Raw genomic sequence first — 21522 nt, 5'->3', positions numbered from 1 at the left:
TCAATGTCCATCCATGTTGTCACAAATGCCTGGATTTCATCGTTTCTTATGGCTGAGTAGTATTCCATTGTGTGTATATACCACATCTTCTTTATCCATTTGTCCCTTGATGGGCACTTAGGTTGCTTTCAAGTCTTGGCTATTGTGAATAATGCTGCGATGAACACAGGGGTGCATGTATCTTTATGCATTGATGTTTTCAAGTTCTTTGGATAAATACCCAGCAGTGGAATAGCTGGATCATATGGTAGTTCTATCCTTGACGTTTTGAGGAATCTCCATACTGTTTTCCATAGTGGCTGCACCAGTTTGCACTCCCACCAGCAGTGTATGAGAGTTCTCTTCTCTACACATCCTCTCCAACATATGTTGTTTCCTGTCTTGTTAATTATACCCATTCTGATGGGTGTGAGGTGATATTTCATTGTAGTTTTGATTTGCATTTCCCTGATAGTTAATGATTTTGAACATCTTTTCATGTGTGTGTTGGCCATCTGTATATCTTCTTTGGAGAAATATCTGTTCAGGTCTTTTGCCCATTTTTTAATTGGGTTGGTAGTTTTTTTGTCGTTGAGATGCACGAGTTCTTTATATATTTTGGAGATTAAGCCCTTAGCAGATGTATGGTTTGCAAATATCTTCTCCCAATTGTTAGGTTGTCTTTTTGTTTCGTTGATGGTTTCCTTTGCTGTGAAGAAGCTTTTTAGTTTGATGTAGTCCCATTTGTTTATTTTTTCTATTGTTTCTCTTGCCCGGTCAGACATGAAGCTTGAAAATATGTTGTTAAGACTGATGTCGAAGAGCGAACTGCCTATGTTTTCTTCTAGAAGTTTCATTGTTTCAGGTCTTACATTCAAGTCTTTAATCCATTTGGAGTTAATTTTTGTGTATGGTGTAAGGTAAGGGTCTACTTTCATTTTTTTGCATGTGGCTATCCAGTTTTCCCAACAGCATTTGTTGAAGAGACTTTCTTTTCTCCATTGTAGGTTCTTGGCTCCTTTGTCAAAGATTAGCTGTCCATAGATGTGTGGGTTTATTTCTGGGCTTTCGATTCTATTCCATTGATCTGTGTGTCTGTTTTTGTGCCAGTACCACGCTGTTCTGGTTACTATAGCTTTGTAGCATATTATGAAATCAGGGAGTGTGATACCTCCAGCTTTGTTCTTTTTTCTCAGGATTCCTTTAGCTATTCGGGGTCTTTTGTTGTTCCATATAAATTTTAGGATTCTTTGTTCTATTTCCGTGAAAAATGTTGTTGGAACTTTGATAGGGATTGCATTGAATATATAGATTGCTTTAGGAAGTATGGGTATCCTAAGTATGTTAATTTTTCCAATCCAAGAGCACGGAATATCTTTCCATTTCTTTGTGTCTTCTTCAATTTCTTTCAGCAATGTTTTATAGTTTTCGGTGTACAGCTCTTTCACCTCTTTGGTTAAGTTTATTCCTAGGTATTTTATTCTTTTTGTTGCAATTGTAAATGGGATGGTATTCTTGTCTTTCTGCGACTTCGTTGTTAGTGTATAAAAATGCAACTGATTTTTGTATGTTGATTTTGCATCCTGCAACTTTATCATATTCGTTTATTACTTCTAAAAGTTTTCTGGTGGATTCTTTAGGGTTTTCTATATAAAATCATGTCATCTGCAAATAGTGGGAGTTTCACTTCTTCCTTTCCAATTTGGATCCCTTTTATTTCTTTCTCTTGCCTGATTGCTCTGGCTAGGACTTCCAGTACTATGTTAAATAGGAGTGGTGACAGTGGGCCTCCTTGTCTGGTTCCTGTTCTTAGAGGGATAGCTTTCGGTTTTTCACCATTGAGGATGATATTAGCTGTGGGTTTGCATATATGGCCTTTATTATGTTGAGGTACTTTCCTTCTATCCCCATTTTATTCAGAGTTTTTATCATAAATGGATGCTGTATCTTGTCAAATGCTTTCTCTGCATCTATTGAGATGATCATGTGATTTTTATTCTTCATTTTATTAATGTGGTATATTACCTTGATTGATGTGGGAATGTGGAACCATCCCTGCAACCTGGAATAAATCCCACTTGATCATGGTGTATAATCTTTTTAACGTATTGTTGTATGCGATTTGCTAGTATTTTGTTGAGGAATTTTGCATTGATGTTCATCAGTAATATTGGCCTATAATTTTCTTTTTTTGTGTTGTTCCTGTCTGGTTTTGGTATCAGGGTAATGTCAGCTTCGTAGAATGAGTTAGGGAGCTTCCCCCAACCCTCAATTTTTTGGAAGAGTTTGAGAAGGATAGGTATTAAGTCTTCTTTGAATGTTTGGGAGAATTCACCAGGGAAGCTGTTTGGTCCTGGACTTTTATTTTTGGGGAGGTTTTTGATTACTGTTTCGATCTCCTTACTGGTGATTGGTCTATTCAAATTCTCTACTTCTTCTTGATCCAGTTTTGGAAGGTTGTATGATTCTAAGAATTTATCCATTTCTTCCAGATTGTCGAATTGGTTGGCATATAGCTTTTCCAAGTGTTCTCTTATAATCTTTTGTTTTTCTGAGGTGTCTGTTGTAATTTCTCCTCTTTCATTTCTGATTTTACTTATTTGTGCATTCTCTATTTTTTGCTTGGTGAGTCTAGCTAAAGGTGTGTCAATTTGGTTTATCTTTTCAAAGAATTAGCTCTTGGTTTTATTAATTTTTTCTATTTTTTTTGGTCTCTATTTCATTTATTTCTGCTCTGATTTTTATTATTTCTCTTCTTCTACTGATTTTGGGGTTTGTTTGTTCTTCTTTTTCCAGTTCCTCTGGTGTATTGTTAGTTCTTTATTTGAGGTTTTTCTTGTTTGTTGAGATAGGCCTGTATCGCTATAAACTTCCGTCTTAGAACCGCTTTTGCTGTATCCCATATATGCTGGCATGTCATATTTTCATTTTCATTTGTCTCCAGGTATTTTTGGATTTCTTCTTTGATTTCTTCCTTGACCCAGTCCTTGTTCAGTAGCATTTTGTTTAATCTCCAAGTATTTGTGGCTTATCTGATTTTCTTCCTATAGTTGATTTCTAGTTTCACACCGTTGTGGTCAGAAAAGATGCTTGGTATTATTTCAATCTTCTTAAATTTATGGAGACTTGTTTTGTGGCCTAATATGTGATCATTCCTGGAGAACGTTCCATGTGCATTTGAAAAGAACGCGTATTCTTCGGTTTTTGAATGGAATGCTCTGTATATATCTACCAGGTCCATCTGTTCTAGTGTGTCATTTAAGGCTAATGTTTCCTTATTGATCTTTTGTTTGGATGATCTATCCGTTGGTGTAAGTGGAGAGTTAAAGTACCCTACTAGTATTGTGTTACTGTCTCTTTCTCTTTTTTTGTCTGTTAATAATTGCTTTATATATTTAGTTGCACCTACATTGGGTGCATAGATATTTACAAGTATTATATCCTCTTGTTGGATTGTTCCCTTGATCATTATGTAATGCCCTTCTTGGTCTCTTTTTACAGTTTTTGTTTTAAAGTCTATTTTGTCTGATATGAGTACTGCTACCCCAGCTTTCTTTTCATTGCCATTTGCATGGAGTATCTTTTTGCATCCCTTCACTTTCCGTTTGTGAGTGTCTTTAGGTCTGAAGTGTGTCTCTTGTATGCAGCATATATATGGGTCTTGTTTTTTTTATCCAATCAGCCGCCCTATACCTTGTAATTGGAGCATTTAGTCCATTGACGTTTAAAGTAGCTATTGATAAGTATGTACTTACTGCCATTTTTTAACTTTGTTTTTTTCTCAGTGTTTTAGTAGTCCTTCTCTGTTCCTTTCTTCTTCTATACAGAATTGATGGTCTCTTTAGTTTGACCTCTGTCTGAAAGCTCTACTCTTTAACTCACCTCCTCCCTCCTTTTATGTTTTTGATATCATATCTAACCTGTTTTTTGTGCATTTGTATCCATTACCCTCTTATCATGGAAATAGATAATTTTTCCTATTTGTGGTCTTCTCTTTTCCCCTTAAATCAGTCCCATTAACATTTCTTGTAGCACTGGTTTCTTGGTGACAATGTCCTTTAATTTTTGCTTGTCTGGGAAATTTTTGATCTCTTCTTCCATTTTGAATGATAACCTTGCTGGGTAGAGTATTCTTGGCTGTAAGTTTTTTCCTTTTAGCACTTTATATATACCGTGCCACTCTCTTCTAGCCTGTAAGGTTCTTGCTGAGAAGCCAGCTGATAGTCTTATGGGGTTTCCTTTGTATGTAACTTGACTTTCTCTTGTGGCTTTTAGGATTCTCTCTTTATCTTTAATTCTGGACATTTTGATTATGATGTGTCTTGGTGTGGGCCTCTTTGGGTTTATAGATTCTCTGCCCCTTTGTCTCGCTCTTCTCCTTCCGGGACACCTATAACACGGATGTTAGTGCGCTTGATGTTGTCCCAGAGGTCCCTTAGACTGTCCTCACTCTTTTTAATTCTTTTCTCTTTTACCTGTTCAGCTTGAGTAATTTCCTCTAGGCTTTGTCCACCTCGCAGATCCATTCTTCTGTATCCTCTACTCTGCATTTGAGTCCCTCTAGTGAATTTCTCATTTCCAGTATTGTATTCTTCATTCCTGATTGGTTGTTTTTTATATCTTCCATTTCTTTGTTGACATTCTCACTGAATTCATCTATTCTTCTCCCCAGATCAGTGAGCATCCTTAACACTTTTTTTTGAACTCTCTGTCGGGTAGGTTGCTCATTTCTGTTTTACTTAGTTCCTTTTCAGGGGTTTTGTCCTGTTCCCTTACTTGGAATGTATTCCTTTGCCTCCTCATTTTGCCTCTTTCTCTCTGCTTGTGTCTATGTATTAGGTAGGTAAGCTATGTCTCCTGCTCTTGGATAGGTGACCTTATGTAAGTGATGGCTTAGGGGGCCTGCCGTGTGCTTCCCTCAGTTCTCAATGTTCCAGGGGTGACCCCTATGTGGGCTACATGTGTCCTTCTGTTGTGGCCTGTTTGCTCTCCCTGTACGCGCCCAGGGAGGCCGAGTTATGCTCCTGGCCAGCTGTTGTAACGCTCAGTTGCTTATAGTTGTTGTGTGCCCTTCAATCTCTTTACCAGGTGTGGGGAGCCCCAGCATAATTGGCTGCAAGTTCTAATACCACATTTGTGTTGCAGTATTTCTTTTAAGTGAGTAGGCCCCCAGTGTGGCAGGTTGTTAGGCTCAGGTCCTTACAATTGCTGTAAGCCTCTAGCCTATTAGGTCTCTTGTCAGCTCTCTGAGGATTGCAGCTGTGTGGGGCTGGCCTCAGGTATGGGAGCACCCAATTGTTTCAGGCTTTGGAAGGCAGAGCAAACCCCCTATGTGGGTCTTTGAGAAGCACAAGTCTTCTGCTGCTGACAAGCCCCGCCGCCCACAGGTCCACAGGTACACAGTCAACACAGTCCTACCCCTTGCCCCGACCCCCCGAAGCGGACCCAGTCTCTCCACTGCCGGAGCCCCACACACTCCACCACTGCCCTACACTATCCACCTGCTCCTTGTGCATGCCCTGCCCCACCGAAGTCGGCTCAGTTGCCAGGCTGCAGAGAATCCAGTCACCAATGTATGCAGGCCCACAAGTTGCCTGAGGGCCCTCTGTTGGGTGGGGCCAGTCTCCAGGGTGGGCTGCTGTCCCTGGCCAAGCTGGACCAAATTGGTGCTCTAGTGGGTGGGGCAGACCCCAGGCCAGCAGGCCCCAGGGAGAACTCCAATAGTGTCTGTATCAGCACTCCCTCACCAGGCCACAACAATGGCTGCTGCCAGTGTCCCAGTTCCTGGAGAGGTCTCACCTCTCACCGATATGCACTCAGGGCCCATTAGGTGAGTCTCTTTACACTAAAGCACTCTGCACCTTTCTTTCTGCTGATTTAAGTTGCTTTCTGAAATGGGTGAGTTTGCATGTGGGCCCTTTAAGAGCCGGTTTTAATTTCTTTGTGAACCAGCTTTTCTGGGGGTAGTCCCCATTGTTTTAGTAGCAGGCAAAGTCAGATGTTATGCCACTCATCTCGATTGTTCCGGGACCACAAAATGCCCACAGCGGGGGTGCTCCTCGGCTCATGGCCCTGCGCCTCCAGGGAGGGCTGCGTACCTTTGGGCTGCTCCTGGGCAGCCGTGAGGTGCTGCGGCTTGTGAAGGTGGCATTTTTCCTCTCCAGAAGGGAGTTTCTGCCTCTTTTACCTCAATTAGGATTGTCCTTTGCTGCAGGAGTTCCTCTTATCCAGTTTTCAGTTCTGTCTCAGGGTTAATTTTTCCACGAGTAGTTGTAAATTTGCTGTGTCCGCTCGAGGAGGTGAGTTCAGAGCTGCCTACACCGCCATCTTGACCTCCTCTCTCTTGCTGAGTTATTTTTATCATAAGAGATTGTTGAATTCTGAGAGGTGCTTTTTTCTATGTTTATTGTATTGTCGACAAGCTCTACACCTAGATCTGTCATAATCACTCTTTTAAAAGCCAAAGCCAAAGATAGAAATCTTGGAAGCAGAAAGAGAAAAGTGAATTGTCACATACAAAAAAATTGTTAATAAGATCTACAATCTATTTCTCATCAGAAACCATGAGTTCAGAAAACAGTGGGGTGACATATTTAAAGTGCTGACAGAAAACAACTGTTATCCAAGAATTCTATCTATGGCAAAACTGTCCTTCAAAAATGAGAGAGAAATTAAGATATTCTCTGATAAACAAAAGTTGAGGACATTTGTTACTACCGAATTTGCCCTGCAAAGAATACAACAGAAACTTCTTAAAGTGGACATAAAAGAACACCAGATAGTAACTCAAAGCTATACTAAGAAATAAAGATAATCTGGGGGCTGGCCCGGTGGTGTAGGGGTTAAGCTCATGCACTCCTCTTTGGCAGCCCAAGGTTTGCAGGTTCGGATCCCAGGTGTGGACCAACGCACCACTTGTCAAGCCATGCTGTGGCTGCATCCCATATAAAGTAGAGGAAGATGGGCATGGATATTAGCCCAGGGCTAATCTTCCTCAGCAAAAAACAAGAGGATTGGCAATGGATGTTAGCTCAGGGCTAATCTTCCTCACACACACAAAAAGAAATAAAGATAATCCGTATAGGTAAATATGTGAGCAAACATAAAAGCCAGTATTACTCTGTTTTTGATTTGTAACTCCATTTTTAGTTTCCTACAGGCTTTAAAAGAGACATTCATTAAAAATAATTATAAATGTATATTAGTGGGCACAGAATATATAAAGATGTAATTTTTGACAACAACAACGTAAGGGGGGTAGCTGCTTAGGGGCGGAGTTTCGTATGCTATTTAAGTTGGCATCAATTCAAGCTAGACTGTTGAAAATTTAGGATGTTAAATGTCATCACCATGGTAACCACAAAGAACATATCTCATAATATACAAAAAAGGAAGCAATAAAAGATTCAAAAGGATTCACAACAAAAAAATCAACTAAACATAAAAGAAGGCAGTAATGGAAGAAGTGAATGACAAAAATGTATGACATACAGAAAACAGATAGCAAAATGGCAGAAGTAAGTAATTCCTTATGAAAAACTGATTTAAATATGAATGGATTAAATCCTCCTAACAAAAGCCAGAGATCTGCAGAATGGAAAAATAACGCATGATCCAACCATAACAAAACATGGTTCAAACATATGCTGTCTACAAGAGACTTATTTAGATCAACAGAAAGTAGATTGAAAGTGAAAAGATGCAGAAAGATATTCCATTCAAATAGTAATCAAAAGGGAGTTGGGATGGCTATACTAAAATTAGACAAAATAGACAGTAAGTCAAAAACTGTTACAAGAAATAAGTACATTATATGTTGATAAAAGGGTCAATTCATCAAGAAGATATAACAATTATAAGCATATATGCCTCATAGAATAGAGCCTCCAAATCTATGAAGCTATCATTGACATCATTGAAGGGCAAAATAGTTCTCTAATAATAGGTGAAAACTTCAATACCTCAATTTTTAAAAAAATTTTTTGCTTATTGCAGTAACATTAGTTTATAACATTGTATAAATTTCAGGTGTACATCATTATACTTCTATATCTGCATAGATTACATCATGTTCACCACCCAAATACTAATTACAACCCATCACCACACACATGTGCTGAATTATCCCTTTCGCTCTCCTCTCTCCCCCCTTCCCCTCTGGTAACCACCAATCCAATCTCTGTCTCTGTGTGTTCAATACCTCAATTTTAATAATGGATTTAACATCCAGACAGAAGAACAATAAGGAAATAGAGGACTTGTGGGACACTACAAACTACTAGAACTAACAGATGTGTACAGAACTCTCCACCTGGTGACAGCAGAATATGCATTCTTTTCAAGCGCACATGGAAAATTCTCCAGACTTAGATCATATACAAGACTCTAAAGCAAGAATCAAATTTCAAAACATCAAAATCATATGAAGTATTTTCTCTGGTTACAACAGAATGAAAACAGAAATCAATAGCAGAAGGAAAACTGAAAAGTTTACACATATGTGAAAATAAAACAGAACACTTTTAAACAACCAATGGGTCAAAGAAGAAATCACAAAGGAAATTAGAAAACATTCAGAGATTAATTAAAGCAAACACTCAACATACCAAAACTTATGGGCTGTGGTGAAGACAATGCTCAGTGGGAAATCTATAGCTGTAAACATCTACATTAAAATAGAAGAGGGGCCACCCCTGTGGCCTAGTGGTTAAGTTCGTTATGCTCTGCTTCGGCGGCCCAGGTTCGGTTCCTGGGTGAAGACCTACACAACTCCTCCGTGGGCATGCTGTGGTGGTGATCCACATACAAAATAGAGGAAGATTGGCACAGATGTTAGCTCAGGGCAAATCTTCCTCAGAAAAAGAAAGAAGAAGAAAATGGGGTAGTGACGTCAGCAAGATGGTAGAACAGGAAGACCCCGGCCCTCATCCCCACGTACAAACAATGATTTGGCAGTCATCCATAGACAAAAATGCCTTTGTGGGAGTCTTGGAATTCCAGTTAAAGATTGCAAAAGGTCAGTGGAACCCAAGATCAAGAAAGGCAGAGATGAGGAGGCAGGCTGCAAGTCAGTAGCAGGCCCAATGACCATGGTCCTGGCTGCAGACCCAGAAGCAGCCCATCCCCCAGTAGACTCAGTTCCAGCCTCACTTGTTTGCAATCCTATGACAAGCTCCATCCACCTACGGGCCTGGGAGGTGCCACACCCATTGAAGCCCTGGATAATAGACCCACTGTTCTTAGACCTTACTGTAGACCTTGACATAACCCTGTGACCATGCTCAAACTGTGGTGACCAGGGTTCAAGGCAGTCCTGTCATTCCAAGGACCTGGCAGGAACCACACCCATCCATACCATCACTAAAGGCCCACTGACCAGACCTGACTATGGACTCAGAGGCAGGCATTATGACCCGGCTGCACCCTCCCTCAACTGTGATCCTGGAGGCAGTCCCATCAGTCTGAGGACCCAGAAGCAGGTCTTTACCTGCCAAAACCAATTTGTAAAGACTGAAAGAGTTGTCTGCTCCTTCAAACTTTGTCCATTTGTTTTCATGACTGGGTATATAGATTAGCACATCCTGCTTACTCCAAGTCATCTTCACCAAGGCCCTCTTTTCTTGACATCAAATGAAACACAGAATTCCCTTTCTCTTATTTGTCCTTCATCTTCTTTCCCTTTCATTCTCCATCCTACATAATTCTTTCTTCTGAGAACTTTCTATAATTTGCTCTCTCTGGGTTGTGGCGTTCATATTTTCTGTTCTAGATAAAGCGCACTGCTTGAGGCCTATAAACCCAGACTCAACAAAGAGACACTCTTACGCAACCCTTATGAAACTTTGATGCATTGTTCCATTGATGTTTCTTCTGCCTCAGTTCAGCCTTAGCCTGTATGGCCCTAGAGACTCAAGTACACATTTAGCTTTCTTGTGTTCTACACACTATACAGACTCTCTACTGTACTAAACACATATGTTAGTGCAATGCATGCTTATGGTCTATTACAATTTCCAGCACTGTAGTCTCTTTTATATGGTGTCACTTGGTGTCAGAGACCTCCCGGTGATTGGATAATGAAGTTTTGATATTGTCAGCCTATATTATAAAGAGGGAGCATTACTTTTGAGGAGCAATCTGTTGTTGATTTAGCTCTTGAATTTTCAGACTTTCAGGTACAAAGAATCACTTGTTAAAACATTCTCTAAATTTCAGAATATGCTTTCATTGCCTTAAGTTTTTACAACAAATTATTGTTGCTCCCATAATCTAGCCTGACTCTCTGTTTCTTACGTTTGGCCGAAAGTTGGTTCTCAGATATTGTTTGCTCCAGCTCGCCGTCTCTGGGACCCGCACAGCCTTTGCTCCAACTTTCATCATTTACTGCTTACTACGCTTCTAGTCAGGTTGTTGCTCCATGGCCATCATCACAAATAACAGTATGTTTAGTAAGTCAATAATTTTGATCTCTATTTTCCAAGCCTTAAATTTGACCATAAATTCCACCTTTACCTGACATTAATATCCCAATTGGGTTTTCTTTCAGTTGTACAGTAGACATGGTCTCAGTCTAAAGCCATGGTAATAACACTGGTGTCCTGTGCCTTTAGTATGGGACAGATAATCCTGGGAGGACTGGCTTTTGTCTTTCAAGAGTGGTGCACCCTGCAGCTTGTGGTGTCTGTACCGTTCTTCGTCATCTTTCTCTCCTCAAGGTATGAGCCATCTCTCTCACTGTATATTATGGGAACACAGGATGAAAATGAATATTGAATCTGGACATATTGATTTTGTTATTCCTTGGGTCCTTTCTTATTGTCTGGAGCTAAAACCCATGTCTCTCATCTTTTCACTGTGCAATTTGAGAAGCAAAATATGGAGTAGCACTGACCTTTCTGTCTGGCAGTTCTAGGTATTTTTTACTGTCTTTCTTCTTAAGTCTTACCCAGGATAGTGCTCATAGAGTTATTCCAATATTATTTTCCTTAATATAAAACATAGACTCAAATATTTCAAAAAGAAATGCCTTTAATTCTTTTTTGGCTTTGGAATGAATCAAGTTATGGTGAAGTTTTTGGTAATTTTCATCTTTGTAGATGAAATTGGATAAAAGGAAGAGGCAGTAAATGTATTCATATAGCTATTTGAAAAAGTAGCAGCATATTTTCTCTAGTACTAAAAACTAGCATGCAGATTGGGTGATTTATGTCATGTGTTCAGCATTCCCTCCTCCCTTAAATAATTTTAACAAACATTTATTTTTGGATAACTTCATCCCTACACTTAAAACAAGTCTAGGGGAGAGTCAGCTTTATCGATCATGGAGAAATTACTACAGATTTAATACAACGAGATGAGTTCAGAGAGGAGAGTGTAATCCATGTCAGACTCATCCATTGTGTCACTCTATCCTCAACAACCCTACAAGGAAGATGGCACTATCTCCCCATTTTATTGATGAGAAAACTGAGGCAGATGTAAATAAGTGACTCATTGGTATAGTAAGTCACCAACATAGCTGGTAGTGGCAGGAGTGCTTCCAGTCTTTGTTGGGATTTAAGCTTTCATAATTTGAGGCCTCCTTTTTTTTTTTTTTAAATAATATATATTATGAGGAGAAATTTGCTAGAACTCATGCCTAGCTTTGGAAGGGAATTAGGCATATGAGGGATTCTCAAGTTTAAGCTTCATAAGCTTCTTGGAAACTCTTTTGCTGAGTAAGCAGAGAGGCAATTTGACTCCAAAGTCTGTGTTCCTAACCATGAAGGTCTACTGCATGGGGTGGTCATTCTTGTACTTTCCTAGTACTTCTATAATAGAACATGAGTTTCTATTTCTAACCCAACAAGTGGTGCATATTAGATGGAAAGCAAAAAGCGTCTGTAGTCGATAATCATATGACAAATAAGTAAGAGAGAGTTGGCTGCACTTGTGAGCTCTTCTTTCATCAGGTGGCTGACAGAGTCTGCCCGGTAGCTGATTATCACTCTCAAACCAGATGAGGGTTTAAAGGAACTTAGAAAAGCTGCACACAGAAATGGAGTGAAGAATGCTGAAGAAACCCTGAACATGGAGGTGAGCAAGAAAGGGAAGGCGGTTACTGGGTTGGAGGGAAGACTGACATCTGCCTTCTCCTTACTGAGATAGACAAACCACATCTCTAACAAGGGCGGCTAGCTGAGAATGCAAGCTCAGTTTTCTGTCTCTCATGGGGATCTCAGATAGGAGAAGCTCTGAGCGCTGTGCAATTACCTCTTGCTTTAGTTCACTTCCTGATCTGAATCTATAACCTATGCACTCTCGTGGGTGCCCTGCATCCCCCTATGGCCTCATTTGCAAAAAATCGTTGTTGCTGAATAATTACCTGGAGTCTCCCTTACCTCCCTACATCTTCCTTCATGTCACTTTCACATGTGTGATTGCATGTATACTAAATGCCCGGCACTCTGCTGGTGAATGATACATGTTTGTTGGTGTTGTTGAAGGTTTTGAGATCCACCATGCAGGAGGAGCTGGAGGCAGCACAGGCCGAAACTACTATGTGTGACTTGTTCCGCACACTCAACTTGTGTAAAAGGACCTGTCTCCTGCTCTTTTTGAGGTGGGCTTTACACAGTGCATGACAACATTAAAGGAGTAGAGATATGAATTTATTTATTTCAAAGGTTATAACAATGTTGTGGGGGGAGATGCTGATTTGGACATAAAAGATGAGGAAAATAGGGCTGGCCCCGTGGCTTAGCAGTTAAGTGCATGTGCTCCGCTGCTGGCGGCCCGGGTTCGGATCCCGGGTGCGCACTGATGCACCGCTTCTCCGGCCATGCTGAGGCCGTGTCCCACATACAGCAACTGGAAGGATGTGCAGCTATGACATACAACTATCTACTGGGGCTTTTGGGGGAAAAATAAATAAATAAATAAAATTATTAAAAAAAAGAGGAAAATAATTGCTAGGTTTGGAGATGATCAAAGTGTTATAAAAAGACTAACATGGGACTGATTATACAATGAAGACTTTATTATGTCGTATCACTCTATCAGTCTCTTCACTGGAGATTGATGTTGAGAACTTTCCTCACAGTACACATTTTGGCATTTAATTTTCTTCATATTTTTCTTTCAATTTTAATTGAAGGAAATCATGCAAACGGTAAGGTGAAGAGCTCATAAATATATATAGCTCAATGAATATTTCAATGTGTAAAATGTAACCAATGTCCCCATCAAGATAGAAAAGTCCTAATTCCCCAGAAGGTCCTCTCATGTATCCCCTATGACAACAGCCGGCACCACCACCACTGCCCCACTCTCATTCCCTCCTCACTGCCTACTCTCTGGCCAAATAAAACTTAACAGCTGTTCTGATCACCATCACCAAAGAGGAATGTTGCCTGATCTTGACCTTCACATAAGGTAAAGGATAAAATTGTTCTGTGACAGGCCCCTTTTCCTCAAGTTTATCCATACAAGATTCATCCATTTTGTTCTATGTAGCAGTAGGTTGTTTTTCTCTCTGCTGTTTTAGTATTCCATTAGATGAATACACTACAATTGCCTCATGTACTTCAATGTTGGTGGACATGTATTTGTTTCCAATCTGGAGTGTTAGCACTGGGACTTCTGTAGAAAACCTTGTCCATTATCTCTTGGGGAATATAAGTACTTACTTTGGTAGGGTTAGGAGGGGAAATTTTGAAGACTTAAAAAAAAAACACACAGGACAATATACACCCACTGCCAAGCTTAAGAAAATTACTATCAAATGGCACTGTTTCCCTCTTTGTAGGCATACCCTAGGAGACTGTTCCTCACTTAACTGCATTGTGCTTTTCACCTTTCCCCTATTCGCTAGGTCACAGGCTCAGGTTTCTGAATCATAGACAATCAGAGTAGAAAGAAAAAGAAGAGATAATGGTGAAGAAAGGACTTACTGCCTTGGGATTGCTGTGGTCTATGGTGGTTTCTTCTGCTGTAAATTTGAAATCTAGCTCTCTCTGGGTGATGTAGATTACTCAAATGGACTCCTTTCCTTTAGATGTTTTCTGGGTAAACTGTAAATCCCCAATGGGAACCTTTGATCCATTTCCTATGGTACAGTTGGTGCATGTTTGTCTGCTTGAATTCTTACATTTTCTCTTAACCATAGGATGTCAGATATGAACTTTAAGTCTCCTAGAATTGAGTCATATCCCTGGACACTGTGCTTACGAATCAAGGGGACATAGATAATCTCTTTGAAGCTTCAATCACTAGTTGAGCAAAGGGAAATTTCTTCACAGTATTGGGGTTGAGGGAGAAGAGGGAGGACTCCCAGCATACTGACAACCCTCAGAAAAGAAATTCTTTCCCTAATTTCCAAGTTTTAATCCTTCTATATTCAACTTCTATATCCCATCCAGTTTGGTGATTGGGTCAGGTTATGTTTCCCTGTCACTGGTAACTCTTAGGGACTCAGACTAAAGAACGACAGGAAGAGTATCGTTTTCATATATTGTCATGCAATTATTTACGATAACTTGAAATTATCACCTTAAAATGAAGTATTATACAAATCAGAGTGTGCCTTTATTCTGTACATTGATCATTGGCTGCCTGGGTCAATATGATCATCAGTTGCAGCATGTAGGCTCTAAATCTTATGGCACGTGTCTTTCCTCTTTTGTTCACTACAGATTTACAAACGCAATACCCTTTTATGGAATCTTTATCAATCTACAGCACTTTGGGAGCAATATTTTCCTATTCCAGGTAGTCTTTGAGCTCTCACTGTCTCAGCCCAATGTCTTGAACTTTTAACACTGAATCATAGGGGCTGTCGAATAACCCAGATGCTTTTCATGTTCCTGGAGGGAATTTCCATTTTGGTCAACATTCTTCTAGATCTAGCCTCTCTTCAGCCTGTCCACTAGCAGAGTAGTCCTGTCCTTTGATTACTCTATCATGCCATACCCATCCCATGACAATGTTGTATCTACACTAGGTTGACTGAATCATCCAGTTTTACCTGGGACTTTCCTGTTTTTATCAATGAAAATCCCACATTGCTAAAATCCTCTAATTCCCAGGAAACCAGGGTGGCTGATCACTTTCAATTGCGCACTTTAATTGTAAAGTCCTTGAGTTTAGAGCTGAGTCTTAGACTCCGTAATTGTCCACGTGATGGTGCTACCTTCTACAATAGGGATATAACAAGTGCTGCACAGAATAAGTAAAAGTGCATTTCTGCCAGACTTACCAATTGTTCTCCTCTGGCAAATCCCAGATATGCAAAGAGATCTACTGCAATTAATCTGATAATTTTAAGTGCTTTTTACCACCCAAGTTGAAATTCCAAATTTCTCAGTTTATCAACTACTCCATGCTCTCTGCCACTGTAAAATTTTCTACAATATATTTCAAACATACAAATAACCTGTAGGGTCTTTTTTCTGACTACATTTGGTGGACGCAGATTTCTTCAGCCAGGATTTCTTAGTCTCGTTGTTCTTCCTGTCTCCAGAAATGCAAACCCTGCGTGTGGCTTTGGCAAATGTGGGAATTGGCTCTTCTGCTGCCTCTGCCTCCAGTATTTCTGTCCACTTGGCTGAACTAATCCCCTCCATCCTCAGGTATGAGTTTATGTATGCTCTGCCAGGGCCAAAACAGGACTGCCTCAGCTAATTGACACATTGTGGGTGTAAACACAGTAAGACATGTATATTATAACAGCAATTATTTGTGATAGTAGTGGTAATAATATACTAACAACAATTATAGCCAATGTTTATTGAAAGCTGATTTATGCCATGCACTGTGCCAAGCAGTACTTTAATGCATCATCTCATTAATCTTTTGGACCACTTATCATGGTTCATGCAATATGTAACATTCTGTTTAAAATTATGAAAATGAGTCTCAACACACTTTGAACCTAACAAAAGCAGCTAGAAAATCATAGATCAAATCTCAGAAACAAGTGTTTGTCTCAAAGACCATGTATTTAACAATTGTGTTCTATTGTCTTTCATAATCAAGTAAAAACAACATATCACAAATTACATGTGTAAATTTTTACCAGATTATTATGTAGTGTTGTTTACCCCTCAGGGCAAGAGCTTCAGGATTAGGTATAGTGACCAGTAGGAATGGGGCAGCACTGGCTCCCCTCTTAATGATCCTCATGGTATATCTTCCCACTTTGCCATGGATCATCTATGGAATCCTTCCCATCATTGGTGTCTTGCTGTCCTCTTTCTGCCTGAAACTAGGAATCAGCCTCTGCTTGACACCATCCGGGATGTGGAAAAAGGGTGAGTAAACCTTCTAGACATCCCCTGGAAGGAAGGGTGTAGTTTTAGTGGTGAAGAGATGAAAATTAGCTCTGTTGTGATGGCACATACTACCTGCCCTCATGAGAGACACACATTTGTGATGGTATTTCATGATTCTCAGATCCATAAGAACCTGGGATACAAAGGGGAGGAAAATGAGTTAGCCAGTGAAGGAATAATGTTAGTAAGATTACATAGAGTTAAAGACTTTCTTTGAAAACATAGCAAAGGAAATAAATCTTGTTAAGGTGACTGTGAGTTCAGGTAGCCTTGCTGCCACAAGTAATGGAAAGATCGAGGATAGGGAAAATGAGAAACCAGTAAAAGGTGTTTTTAAGTGATTCAAATGGCATATAAGTTTCCTAGGGCTTCCATAATGAAGTTCCACAAACCAAGTGACTTCAACAACAGAAATTTATTTTCTCACAGCTCTGGAGCCTGGAAGTCTGAGCTCAAGTTGTTGGCAGGCCCACGATCTCTCTGAAGGCTCTACAGAAGTATTGTTCGGGCCTCTCTCCTAGCTTCTGGTAGTTTCTTGGCTTGTGGCAGCAGAACTCCAGTCTTCACATGGCATTCTCCCTGGCATGCCTCTGTGTTCAAATTTCCCCTTTTTATAAGGACACCAGTCATATCGGATTAGAGGCCCACCATACTCCAGTATGACCTCATCTTAACTAATTATATCTGCAACAACCCTATTTCCAAATATAGTAACCTCACATTCTGAGATACTGAGAGTTAAGACTTCAACATATGAATTTAGGGGGGACACAATTCAACCAAAAACAAATGGGCAGTCCCCTTAAGATTTTCAATCTACGTTTTGACTTTCAAAAAGTGTCATTGACGAGAGGTCTAAAGAGACCAGTGAGAGTCGCAACATTCAAAACGCTTTGTTGGGTCTGCACATGCAGTAAGGCCTTTTCCAGCATGAGTGTCAATCCCTCATGGATTTTACTGGATTATAAAAAGCTGATGGTTAGAGGATCAGTTCATACTCATGCGTGGATAAGGATAACCTTATCTTTATCTTTTCTGTTTTTTTAGTGTTTGTTTTTGTTTGTTGATTGGTTGTTTCTGTTTTGTTTTTCCAGCAAAAAATTCTCAAGAAAAGTAAATGAAAAAATATTCCTACATAAAAATGACAAAATTTTAAGGTGCTTTCCTGAGCTAACTAGTGAGGGAAAGAAAAATATGAAAGAAAAAAAAAAACCCAGTAGTTTTCCTTTATATCTACAAACTATCAAGACAATACACTGGAAAAATCAATCTCATTTACATTTATGGCACTAATTTGCAATTAAAAAGATTTCTGGGAACATGCAATTCTATGAACAATCCAAAATTTTGGGAAGTAGTTGAAAAATTTTCAAATTTATCAATAAATATTAATAGACAAGATAATTCAGAAACAAGGAAGACCACGTAATTAGAATGTAGCTGTTTGATGTATGGAGCAGTATGTCATGAACTCTATCATAAATCTGCAAAAATCAGGGCAATATAGCATATGCAACCAGAAATCAAAAGAAATCCAGAAACAGCAATATATATGCAATTAATACATGATACTTTTTGGAGGGGGGGATATGGGGAAGAAACTGATCACCTCTGATATAATCTCATTTTAAACCATTTTAGGGATGAGTTGACAACTTGTGTTTGTCTTGATACCTTTGATGTAAATCACTGGCAAATAGAAAGATTATGAGCTCTATGGATACATTCATTGAAATGATAACAATAGTGACCTTTCAATGATGGAATTTTAAGTGATTATTACGTTTTCTTTGTAATTTTCTTGCTTCATATTTTAAACAATTGACATATGTCATTTAAAATATTATAAAGACGTTATCAAAATTGAAGGACAAATAACAGAATAAGCAGTTTTAAAAATATATATGCGTTTAATAAAATCACTATAAATTAAAAATTATATTCCAAATGACATGGTTAATTAATATATGAAAAGCTGTTCAAATATTAGTAATTTAAGACAAATCCACTTTGAAATATAAGATTTCATTTTCAAAACAGCGTATTTAAAAGTGCTAATAATTCCCATTGTGGATGAGGGCACATGTCAATGGGAAGTCATAAAGATGAAAACATGCTATAATAAAAAACAATAAAGCATGCTGTAGAGCTGCTAAAAACAGCTAGCATTATATTAAGAGTCTTATTCAATTTTTAGTTCAACATACACTTATCGAGCATGTATAACTTACAAAAGAATGCTTGGCTTGTTCTCGTGGATACAGAGATTTAATGAGACAAAAGCATAAAATCAGAAAGATCAGGTTGTCCACAAATGCAATTTGGATATCACATTGTACTCTTCTACAAGTCTATATCATTTTAACTTGGAGCCTCAACTATCTAAGTTGGCAGGATTCCAGAGTTATTTTGGGGGCATATACCTCAAAACTTCTCCATCTGAGGTATCAAGATTCCAGCATCTTCATGCAATTCCAAAATTATGGGCCAGAGAACAAAGAAAGTATGTCAATGGTTTTTACTCTTCTGTTCAAAAAGATTACTAGGTTTATGGAAAAGCATACTTTGTCCATGTCCACTTTGTAGTTCTACAATTTTATGCCTTTCTCAATAGATTTTGTCAATTTAGTGAGAGGAAAATATAGTTTTTTTTGTGTAGTCTCTTTAAGTGGTGAATTACCTTTATATATTTTAAAATGTTAAGCTAACTTTGCACTAGGATAAGCCTACTTGGTCAAGATGTAGCGACCTTTAAAAAAAAACACATTGCTTTATTTGATTTGCTAAAATTTTAGTGAGAAGTTTTGCATCTATGTTATTGAGAGTTATTGGTCTGTAGTTTATTTTTCTTCTAGTTTCATCTGCCTTTAGTATCAGAATAATGCTGGCCACATAAAATGTTTGGAAACATTCTCTCCTCTTCTATCCCTGAAGGAGTTTGTGTACAAATTGGAAGTATGTCTTTCTTCAATATTTGGTAAGAGTTTCTAGTAAAGATATCTGCAGGTTTCTTTGTGGGAGGATGTTTAAGTATAAATTTATTTTATGTAATAGTTATTGGACTATTCACTTAATCTATTTCTTCTTGAGTGATTTTTCTCCTCACATGTATGGGGCATCAGTATTGGCCACCCCAAAATGTGTCCCTTTGGCTTGATTATTTTTAAGAACAAAAGACTCTCAAAGAAACTTTGACCTTCCCCCTAACTGCCTAAAAGAATTTAAGATAGAATTCGTGTTCCAGGAAGGAGCTAATACCAGAAGATAACATTGTCTACAACAGCCCAGCAAACACTTGTTTAACAAACGTTTACATTTCCATCTCCATGTAAATTGCCTTCCTCCCCTTTGAAGCCCCAAACCACTACCCCCAACATCCTCCTCTGACTTTAGCTGAAAATAGCATTTTAGGTGGCAATCCCCACCATTCTGGTGAGTTACTCAGTTTTCCTGGGTTTCTCCTATGTATAAGCACTATAAAGATTTGTTTTATTTTCCCTTGTTATTCTGTCTCATGTCAATTTTATTCTTACACCAGCCAGGAGGACCTAGAGGGTAGAGGAATTGTCTTCCTCCCCTACAGTGTGGCAACTTACACAGGATAAAACTTCACTGACTGGATACTGCTTGCTCCTGGACTACTGCAGCTGAGAGATCCTGGACCCCTGACAAGAGCCAGCAGACGGTAAAAGTTCTTACCATGTCAGTTTCCTGGATCTCTGCCTGCAGGGTCCAATGGAAGTGAGAGTGGTGAGTTTTGTTTCCTTTTCTAAATTTAGATTAGCAGGAGAAAATATTGGTGAAGCTAGCTCCTTAGACTCAGTGACTCTAGGAAATTTGGTTTGAGTACCTATTGGTTAAGATCCTTTTCCACCCAGAGAGGGTCACTATTTTTCCTTATTCTGTCTTTTGTGTCATTTGTCATAAAAAGGAAAAACCATAGGGCAAATTCAGGCATCTCTATAAGCCTGTTGTGTGGGCTGGTCCCAGAGTAAACTTCACTGTGAGTTATGAGGTTTTTTTCTTTTGTCTTGTTCTGTGCCTTGAGAGCTTGGCTTTGTGACCTCTTTGCCATCCAGAGGATGCACGTACCAGTGTACATCTTGGCAGCCAGTCCAATAGACTGGGGTTCTGAGACATACTCTCTTCTTCCAGCTGTGTCAGCTCTCAGGGGAGTTTGTCATAAGGGGTCCCAATTGGTTTCATTAAAGGCCTTTGTTGTTTCAACCTTCCTTGCTTGTTAGTGCACTCTGCCTGTGCAACGAAGGCCTTTGTTTTCTTAGACTATTTTTGGGATGAACTTTCTGGAACTTGTGAGGGCTGCTTCTTTTGCACTCTCATTTGGGGATGCCTCTCACATCCATGGTTAAGCTGTAAAAGGCTTATTGCTTTGAGTAGCTATTAAGATCCTACTCATCAGTGTGGCCAAACAATGAATCATTTAAATTGGAAAAAATTATAAATTGAACAAAACTTTTGAGACCTCTCACCATAATTGTTTTATTGGTACCTATGAAAAGGCCAAATTAAAAAAGTAAATACAAAAAGAAAATAATAACTAGCCTTAAGACTCTGATTCGGGCTACAATTAAATTGAAAAAAAATGTAAAACTATAAATGCTGATAAGATTATAAAGGTTGGAATGTTTGAGCTAATTTTATATAAAGAGGTTATATCAACTTTGCCTGAATGTGTTTTAAAAATAGATGTTGTGTCTGGCTGGGAATGCTTCCTCTATCCAAAATTATAAGACCAAGACCTATTGATAAAGTCCTAATGAAAGCTATGATTAGAGGTATAAAAGTTGACTGAATTCAGATGAAATTTTGCAGGAAAACTGATATATTTATGGGCTTTATGTGAAGTTATTGCATCTCTTTTTGCCTGATTGTATTATAGATTGTATTGTGCGGATAAACATTGTAACTCACTGAGGAACATTTCCCCTGCCTGAATGTAAGACAGCATATAAATCTACCCTTCAGACAATGTTAATTAAACATGCTAACAGGAAGTTAATAGGGCTGCCTGAGCCCACAATATATGAAATAAAGGCTGGAGGCTAATCTCAGGTGCTAATAAAGAAGATAGTAGGGGCCCACCACCCCAAGGTAAATTGGTCTGGGATTGAATTGTACACTTAGAAAGAAGGCCTCTGTTAAATGCTTTGTGCAGACTTTTAAAGGTGTAGTACACTGTCCTAAAGTGTTAAAACAATAGTTGTGGAGTCTT

General features: G+C 39.0%; 1 pseudogene; it reads left to right on the top strand.

Moving 5' to 3' along the window:
• Positions 1 to 7487: 7487 nt before the first annotated feature.
• On the top strand, positions 7488 to 17445 carry LOC101399510 (solute carrier family 22 member 10-like; annotated as a pseudogene).
• The last annotated feature ends 4077 nt before the right edge of the window (positions 17446 to 21522 follow it).

The sequence above is a fragment of the Ceratotherium simum genome, chromosome 34, assembly GCF_057802395.1.
Source record: "Ceratotherium simum simum isolate JZ-2026a chromosome 34, ASM5780239v1, whole genome shotgun sequence".
In the NCBI taxonomy this organism is placed as follows: Eukaryota; Metazoa; Chordata; class Mammalia; order Perissodactyla; family Rhinocerotidae; genus Ceratotherium; species Ceratotherium simum.
Note: the sequence above shows the minus strand (reverse complement) of the source record. Positions and strands in the feature narration are given on the sequence as shown.